The 9,498-nt window shown below is 43.9% G+C and overlaps 1 protein-coding gene across 2 annotated transcripts in view; it reads left to right on the top strand.

Moving 5' to 3' along the window:
* The first annotated feature begins 1,127 nt into the window (after nt 1–1,127).
* Nucleotides 1,128–9,498, top strand: part of CDH20 (cadherin 20) — a 118,174-nt gene continuing 109,803 nt past the window's right edge. For both annotated transcript variants that reach the window (XM_064705439.1, XM_064705440.1), the window contains exon 1: nt 1,128–1,460. The gene's annotated coding sequence lies outside the window, so the exon portion shown is untranslated. The remainder of the gene's footprint in view (nt 1,461–9,498) is intronic.

The raw sequence follows: 9,498 nt of genomic DNA, 5'->3' as shown, positions 1-9,498 counted from the left end.
ACTTCTCTCCAGAGATCTGACTGCCATTTTTTCTTCTGTAATGCTGAAATGACTATGTTACGATCAATATGAAAAATGCAGGGCCAGAAAACTAGCCAGTGAGACCTTAGTTCTGCAAATAATCATTAGTGCAAATCTGGAGAGAAAAAAAGAAAACAAAAAACCCCACCCAAAACAAATCTTGACTGTATAATCTGAATCCTCATCTCAAGATCTAATTGTTGAGGGACTGGCAGCGTCCCAGGTAATCGATAATGAGATTTAGAGTCTCCTACTGCCACTCACTGGCTTGGCCACAGACTGATGGGGCACAGCTCTGCTTAGTGGAGTTGCTTGAGATTTACCAATTTAACTGAGACAGGGAATGGGCTGTGTGCTGGCAGCAAAAAGGAGTTATTACCACAGGGAGCTATTAGAGAGGTAATAACCTCCTCATACCCAAGTGGACAAGTTTCCCTCTCTTTTTCATACATACACACCATCAAAGTTGGTGCAAGTTTGCTGCCTTCCCATTCTGTGCAGAAAGATGAAGGCTAGGACAGGAACGGTGGATAAGGAATACCTGTCCTCCTGGCTGCTTCAGGTCAAGATCGAGACGAATTAGTTGGCAGAAAGGATGCCTTGTCCTGCCCCTGCCTTTGCAGTTGTTGTTCTGTGGAGGGGGAGTATTTCAGCAGGCCTGGCAGCTTTTATGAACACTAAAATGATCTTTAAAGGTGGACGTAAAACCCCTTTATTATTTGGTTGTTTTTCCAAAGTCTTACACAAACCCTCAAGGAAACTCTACTTTTTGCCCTCATAAAAGTAGCTGTGACATTAGTCTCAGCGTGTTTATTAACTAAAATCGAGCCTTCCAAAGAAATTCAGCTTTCATCTCCGTACCCTTTTAGTTAAATAAAGGACCGCTTCGCCTCTCCGGTGTGACTTTCGGTCTATCTCAGCAGCCACTGTGGTGCGTTTGGCATCCTCCCGAGATGTAGCCAGCCCTGCGGAGGGGACACCCGGGGTTCTCTCCCATCGCCGGGGGGCTGCGCGGAGCCCGGGGGCCGCAGCCGGGGCGGGGGTTTCCCGGGAAGGAGGGCGGGGGGCGGCGCAGGAGGGCGCAGCTCCGGCACCAGTCGCCTCCCGCAGGTCCCCGCGGCAGCGTCGGACCTGTCGCGACACCCACGGGCAGCCGAGCCGGGGCCAGCGGCGGCCACTGCCCGCGGGCAGCTCCGGGGAGCGGGGCGGCCGCGGGGCTCCTTCCTCCTCCTCCTCCTCCTCGTTCTCCTCCTCCTCCTCCTCCTCCGCCCGCGGCCGCGCAGCCCCCCCAGCCGGAGCGGCTCTCGGCACCGGGGACAGCAGCGAGCGGCTGCTTCCTCCGCGGCGGGAGCGGGGGCGCGGGATGTGAGGGGCGCGCCCGGCCGAGCAGGGAAGTCCCGTCGCCGGGAAGGGAGTCAGGAGCTCCTCCACACTGCAAGGTAACCCGACCTCTCCTTCGCGGACTTTTTCTTCTGCTTTTTTCCTTTTCCCCCTCTTTCTCCCTCTCCTTTTCCTTTTCTCATTTTCTTTATTTTTGTTCCTTTATTTCTTTCTTATTTTCCCCCTTTCCTTTTTTCTTCCCCCCCCCCCCCTTTCTCTCTTCTCCTTTACTTTTTCTTTCTTTTCTCCTTAGAATTTTAGTATTCTTTTCATCTTAGTTGTTCCTCCTGTTATTTTTTTTTTCTTCTTCTTCTTTCCCCGACCCCCTGGCTGTCCAGCCGCAGCCAGAGGGCGAGGAGGAGGCGGTGGGGAACGGAGCGAGCCCAGCCCGGGTCGCTCTGGAGTTTGGCTGGGACAAGCTTGCCCCGCTCCGCAGGTGCCCTGGCGCGGCCGCGGGAGCGGGCAGAGCCGGGCAGCGCAGGGCGGAGCAGGGCTCGGAGCATCGGGAGCGGGGAGCAGCTCGGAGAGACGGACAGCGGGCAGAAAGAGCCGCCCGGGGCGTGGAGCGGCTTCCTCCAACTTTCCCGGGGCGGGGAGCCTCCTCCGAGATTTCGGCAGAGCGAGAAAAAACTGTGGGAGAAGGTGTGCGTGTGTGGATGCGTGTGGATGCTGTGCAGCCGGAGATGGGAATTATCCCCCCCTCCCCATCCCGCCCTCCCGCCCCCTCTCCGGGGCTCCCGAGGAAGAGGCGCCCCCCTGTCCGGGGTGCCCGGCGGCTCCGGGGGTGTCCGGGGGCTCCGGGGCTCGGCGGGCGCCGCCGGAGGGGCTGCGGAGGGACACAAATGGTAAAAGATACGGAAGGAAGAGACCCAGTGGCTGGGACATAAATCAGGCAGAATATATGGGGAGTTGATGAGAATAGGTCTTTTCACCCTTAAAAAAAAATAGCCACTTTGGAAGAGAAAAAGGAGGCTGATTATTGGCATCCAGCTCTGAAACCCAGGCAGCTGATGCTGAAGGGAGCCAAAGGGAGCAGTTCTTCTTGGTTTAAAAACAGCAAGACAGTCTCTGCCAAAGATTGCTGTAAACACTGAATAAAGATTTCATTGTGGCTTGGTGTGACTGGAATAATTAGGCAGTTAATTGTTCATTCTGATCTTAAAAGTGCAGTAATCAGTAGTGCACAGTAGGAAAAATACGGGGGAAAGGGAGGAAAAATAGCATTAGGAAAATGATAGGAAAATGCATCACTTTTTCCTCTTCCACAGTTGTTTTTTTTTTCCTGTCGGATGCTTTTTTTCTGTGTGTGTGTGTGTGTGTGTGAGAGAGAGAGAGAGAGAGAGAGAGACTGGGAACACGTGGGTCCCAGTCTGTTTAGATAGGGAGCAACTTTATAAAGCTGGGGTGTAATTGTGCTTTTCCTGCCACTGTGTCAGTATCATTTTGGGCTGGACAAAATCAAATTATGAGACTTAAAGAAATCCTATTTTATGGAAATGAAATCTGAAGATGCCTGGAGAATGAACATTTTAACTAGATTGACTAATACCAATTAATGCATTTTACTTATGTGTGCACTTTATTGCCAACTCAGCAGGGATGAAAGCTAATGGTGCCAGCTTTTCTGCTGCTCTAAGACATTTCTCAGGCAGTCACACAAGGCTTTAATGGTAAACTGTTTCGAGGTTTTAACACTGTGATTGTGTCCCTGTTCAGCTCAAGTTCCTTGCAGCAGTGATTCTTTCATGGTAATCTAATGAAATGATCTCTTGTTACACTGTGTTAGCTATTCCCTGTGACACAGCAGGAAGATACAACCTGTGAGTGTTTGTATTGGAGGTGGTGATAAGTTGTTGAGCAAGATTCACTTATAAACAACAGAATATGACTTACTGATATTAACTGGAAGATGGCACCCTAGGCAAAAAGGTGTTTTGCTTTCCTATATAGCATGTTTTTCCATATATATATATATATATATATATACACATTTGTGCTAAAAAAGCATAATGGTGAATTAGCCATCAGAAAGGATGGATGTTGTGTTTAAAAAGAAAAGGAAAAACCAATTTTGAAAGCAGCCCATAGTCATTTAAGCAAGGTAGAAGGATTTCTAAAAGGAAACAGTCTTATCATTCATATAATTTCCTTGACCTTACAACATTTACATGAAAGACTTATTTGGCTTGGAGACATCTATATAGCCTGCACATCCATCATAAATAAATAAATAACCATGCTGTAATTGGGCAAGGTTTTAAAAGTAATTCAGTTAAGTTTCATTTCTGTCACTGCACATGCAAAAAAAATAAGAGCTACCCACCATGAGAAAAAACAGAAGGAGAGAGCTTTCTTTCAGCTCTGAAAAGTAAAGCAGTTGGTTATATTTTGTTGGAGCTGCGTTTGCTGAAGGTTTTGACCTGCACTTTCTGAGATTTTTGTGGAAAGACAAGAGGCAAAAACATGAGGCATGTTGTCCATCTAAAAGTACAAAACTAATATAAAACACTGCAGTCTTCTCTCAGGTCATAGAGTTTAGAAGAGCAAGGACAGAATGATGGCTCCAAAATGGCAAAAACATCTCTTAACAACTGGGTATGTAAGGGCCAATGTTTAGATTCACTTCACAAGCATTTTTATTAAGTTGTTGAATGTGCTCTGTCCTACTACAGTGATGCTCAATACTCAGTCTGTGAAGAGTATTCCTGATTTAACTGTGTTGAAAGAATGTCTTCAAGACATTTACCTATTGCTACAGTGTAGAGAGGGGTGCTGCCAACTTTATTTGCACCTATGTAGTCTGAGAAATTTAGGGATGTTCCACTTCCTTACAAAATCCAAAAGGTATGTGATCACTTAAGAGACTCTGCTCAAGTTTCTGATTACAATGTTTTGTCAAAGAGCGTTTCAAAAAATTTGCATGGTGCACTCCTTGCATAAATATCATATTAAAGTCTAGAATAATTTGAAGATTGCTAAAAAGATTTTGCAAAGTGCCTGAAGTGTAAGTGGCTCCTCATTTCTATAATAACATGCATTGAAAACACACTTAGGTCATCACAGTGAGTTTGGTAAGGGGTCTTTCTTGCATTGTTACAATGTGTAGCAAAATACACAGAGGATTACACACTTTTATTCAAGGAAAATATTTTCCATCAAATTGTAGCTAGAATCCTGGATACTATCTTGTACCTATCCTTAATACCAATTTTTACTGTTTGAAATGCATAGTACATCTTCATAATAAAATTGCATTGTCACAGACATAATTGTTATTCATAACAAGTAGTCTCACAAACAGATTCCATCCCTTTAAGTATTGAGTCTCAGTCAGGCCAATTATGACTAAATTACTGCATGTTCTCTCCTGTATCAACTAATTAAAGGGTAATTAATAAAATGATAATTTCATTCCATGGCAATGTCTACATCTGGTTGTCATAGCAAAGATTGTTTGACATATGGTTAAATGGTCAGATACTACATTGTATGAATGCAGCATTTGCACAGAGCACCTGGCAAGCCAGAGGAATTTAACCCTTAAGACATCAATTTCAAGAATCTGTGTCAATGTGTTATAACAATGGTTTGCTTATTCTCTCCACCTAGTCTTCTTACGCCTTTAAGAAAATTTAGTGCTCCAAGTTAATTTAAGTAACTCTGTTGGGGCGGAGGAAGAGTGGGTAGACAACTTGGGGTATTAGATTGGAAATGAGAGATAAAATAGTACTGACTTTTCTGTGGGAAATAAAATGGGTGGTTCTAAATTAACTTCTGAGAAGAGACACTCCATTGGTTGTCATATTACTGGGAGCTTCCCCTTTTCAGAAAATCAGGTTGAAATTAGCATGGCGACAAAATTATCTTTTTTTTTCCCTAGCTACAGTTGTATGCCAGGCTTAAGGCTGTGATTGTGGTCACAACAGCATGAAACAGTCTGCATTGCAGCCTTCCCTCACTGTACCTGTCATATATAGATAAAACAAAACTTACCTCCTCAAGGAGAGTAACCAGAAAATTCACACATGCTAAAGAAATTAAATAATCTCTTATCAAGTCAACAGATTACATGAATAAGCATTTCTCCTGTAGCTAGATGTTGCACAAAATAATATATGCACATACTCTGAAGTATCGGTGGTTGAAATTCTCAGGGCAGCCCATACATAGGATTTTATACATATCTTAAAGGAATCTGTATTAGACATCATCGTTGCCTTGAAAAATTTCAACCACTGCTTTTTCAAAGTGTTCAACAGACTGTCTGTCTGTCCTTTAAAACATAAACTCTAAGTAGTGATATTTTAACACGAACTAAATGACAATTTCTTATCTATACTGGGTCAAGCTGAATCCCTTATAAAACTAAAAACAAGAAGCAACAGGCATAATGTTTTCCTTCTTTTTAGGGAAAAAAAAAAGCTTAAAAGGGGGAAAATAACTAGTGCTTTTTCCCAAATAGAGCAAAGTAAAAAGGATGTAGTAAACTGCAGGAAGACATGAAATTCTGTCTTTTCCCATGCAAAGGATCCTCAATGAACAGTTCCCCCAGTGAATAGTCGGGGTCGCTCATCACCTCGTATGGTCAGGTGCAAAGCGTGGCCAGTGGTGCTTATAAAGCGCTGTTTGTCCGTCTCTCTGAGAGCCTGAGTCCTGCTCCTTGAGAATTTCCAAGCACATGGATCCCCCTCATTTTCATTCTGCTCATGCAACTCATTAACACCTGGAAAATCTTTTATAGCGTTTAACTGCATCAGATGCACGGTCCGGCACATGTTTTCTTAATAGGGCTTTCACTGTGGTATTGTCAAAGAGCCCTTATGTCACAGCTGGGAACATGAATCTGTCATGTCAGTGCTGTACCTTGGGCTAGACAGTAATCGTGTATGAGTGTGCTTTATGGAGGAGCCGAACATTTCCATATACTGTGTTAGCAGGGAAGAATGTGAAGCTTGTTCTCCTAAATAAAGATTCAGGCTGGTGCTAGTAGAGTACTTTGTACCATTTAAACACACTGCTGCCTCTAAGGCATTGCACTTAAGGAGAGGGAAGTTTGAGGCAAGCTAGACACATCCTAGTATTTTAGTGGTATAATGCTGCTAGTTAACGATATGTCATCATTTACATTTCAGTAGGAAAAAAATTGCCAGAGGTTTCTAATTCAACAGAAACAACCAGAAGTTGATATGAAAGTCCTTACCCTGGGAATATTTGTTTTTAAAACAAGTTTGATTTAAACATATTTGGCAATATAAGAGGAAGGGGAAGAGAAGTAAATGTTTTCTAATTCCGTATGGTTTTTGTGCCCATTAGATCACTGTAAAACCCAGCTTTAAATAGATTACTTTGTAGCTCTGTAATCAGAATGCCTTGGGTAATTAAAAAAAGGATAGAACTGTGAAAGCTGACAGCAACGCATGTATAAGACCTACTTTTTTCAGAGGAATTTTTAACATAGTTACATACATTTCATCTGAAAGCTAAACACTTAAAATTCACCAGCTACAACACTAGCAAGCATGTCTTGATGGGATTCCAAAAGATAGAGCCCACATTTGAAAAGTGTTTGCAGACTTGAGAAACCGTAACTGTTGTGAAGGAGTTGACTCGGGTCCTCGTTTACAGAATGAATGGATGAAAGGAGCATTTCATGCAGCCACATTCAGTTCCAATTTTTAAACTACTTGTTTTGCTTTGAAAAACACAAGTTTAATTCATATGCTAAGAAATAAATTCAAGGTACACTACTAAATGCATTCTGTATGTTAAATATGTTTGTCTGTGACAATTTTTGTAATGGCACTTCAACAACCCCTGAGCATTCAGGGGTTGATACCCCAAACCACAACCAGTCCAAGCTTAAGCTGGAACCAGTGAAACACAGAGGTAATTGGGTAATAGGGCTGCCTTCTGAATTTCCCTCTTGGTTTTCCTCTTTTCACCATCTTCTGTTTTTTCTGACAGTGAGAGCATTGGGATGTTTTTTTGCGCCCATGCCATTAATTCATGTCCTCACCAAAGAGGGAAGAAATAGTGCTGGCTGGGGCTGCCACGGAGCCCCTGGGGAAAACATGTGGATTTATTTCTCAGTAAGGCCTTTTTGTAAATTATTTTACTTTTTTCAGAAGATCTGATGCCCTTCCTGCTTCAGTGCAGATGCCCAGTGGAACAATTACTCACTGAAAGGGGTAGGACTTGCCTTGTTGAGCTTTGCAGCACCTGACAGCATAGCCCAAGAGGTGCTAAGAGTTTTCAGAAAGAGAGCACACCAGGGCTGAGTTCTTCTACATGATTCCTTTCAGCAAATCAAAGGTAAAAAATGAGTCTGTGTAATTGGAGTGTGTTGACCCCAGTGCCCACCAAAGCCACTCTTTCCCTTCCCCCAGCTGAACAGGGTGAGACAAAATACAAGGAGAATACAGGTCAAGTTGAGGACAGGGGATATCCCTCACCAACTACTATTACCAGCAAAACTGACTCAACTTGGGGAAATCAATTTAATTTATTACTCAGCTCTTCTCCCCAGACTCTACTTCATTCCAAATTTCTCTGCCTCCCTGTGGAACAGTCAGTTTATCATTCATTGTCATTGCTTCTCCTCCCTCATGGGAAGGACTCCTAGCACTCTTCCCCTGCTCCAGCATGGAGTCCCTCCCAAAGGACTCAGTTCTCCACAAACTCCTCCAATGTGGGGCCTTCCCATGGGCTGCAGTTCTTCATGAAGTGCTCCAGCATGGGTGCCCTGCAGGATCAATCACAAATCCCAGCAGCGTAGGTTACCTTCACCATGGACTCTCCACACACATTCACAGTCCTGCCAGGAGCCTGCTACAGCAAGGGCTTCCCATGGGGGTCACAGCCACATTTGGGCATCCACTTGCCTTGATTTCGGGTCCTCCAGGGGTCACAGCTGCCTCAACGTGTCTTCACCAGGGGCTGCAGGGGAATCTCTGTTCCAGTGCCTGGAGCATCTCCTTCTCTTCCTTCTTCACAGACCTTGGTGTCTGCAGAGCTATTTCTCTCACATGTTCTCACTCTCCTTTCTGGCTGCTCTTGCACAAGGGATTTTTCTCCCCTTCTTAAATAAGTTATCCCATGGGTGGTGCCACCATTGCTGATGGGCTCAGCCTTGGCCGGCAGTGGGTCCATCCTGGAGCCAGTGGACATTGGCTGTAATGGACATGGGGGAAGCTTCTGGCAGCTCTCACATAAACACCCCTGTAGGCCCCCCCACCAGCAAAGCCTTGTCACTCAAATCCAATACAGTAATTAACCTTTGCACATGCCTAGGTATTGTGAGACACAGTCGAGAGCCCTTGCAATATGTCACTTTGTTACTGCGAAGAAAGTTAAGGATTGACGGAAAGGCTTAACTATAAATTTTCTTGCCTGTATGAGTTTAATTTAGAATTGCAATCACGATGTAACATAAATTAAAATAGCAGTAGTAGATCACTAGCTGGCAAATCTCTTAAGAATAATGTAGGTACTTCACTAGATTATGGAGTACCTTCTATGTGCTTAGTCCATTGCTGAAATTAGTCCATTTTTTTTAATTTTAAAATACTTTTGAAGAGGAGAGACAGGCTTTAAGAGGTGAAGTTATGGTTGCTCTCTGTCTGATCTAGAAGACTGACTTCTGGAAAGGGGAGCTTCCTTAATGAAAAGAAGCATTTCCCTTCATATAAAATTTGAAGTTTTGCCCCAAGCATCCTCCAATCCATGCATAATCTGGAGGACATTAACCATTAAAGTAAATATTATGTATTACTTGACCTGCAGGTGTAATATATTAAGGCTTCAGAGCAAAAATGTGTTTTTAAGGAAGAGAGTGGAGAAATAAAATGGAAATCTGCAGGCCTTGTGAAGGACCTATGAAGGACAGAAAAATGCTTTCCCAGAAAGGGAAGTATGGGAACATTGTGTATCAGTGATTCCTGTGTGTTTTAATTGGACTCTCAGTTTCTTTCAATGTCAAAGGAGAGCTGCATGCAGCAAACAGCTACCATACCTCCTGAGAGGAGCTGCTGCTCTGTCTCCATCAGGAAGGGGTATGGAAATGGACAGTCTCAATGCAAAGAATGCATGAGGAGTGAG

This window comes from Zonotrichia leucophrys, chromosome 2 (assembly GCF_028769735.1).
Source record: "Zonotrichia leucophrys gambelii isolate GWCS_2022_RI chromosome 2, RI_Zleu_2.0, whole genome shotgun sequence".
Classification (NCBI taxonomy): domain Eukaryota; kingdom Metazoa; phylum Chordata; class Aves; order Passeriformes; family Passerellidae; genus Zonotrichia; species Zonotrichia leucophrys.
The sequence above is the reverse complement of the archived record's forward strand: the minus strand, read 5'-3'. Positions and strand labels throughout refer to the sequence as shown.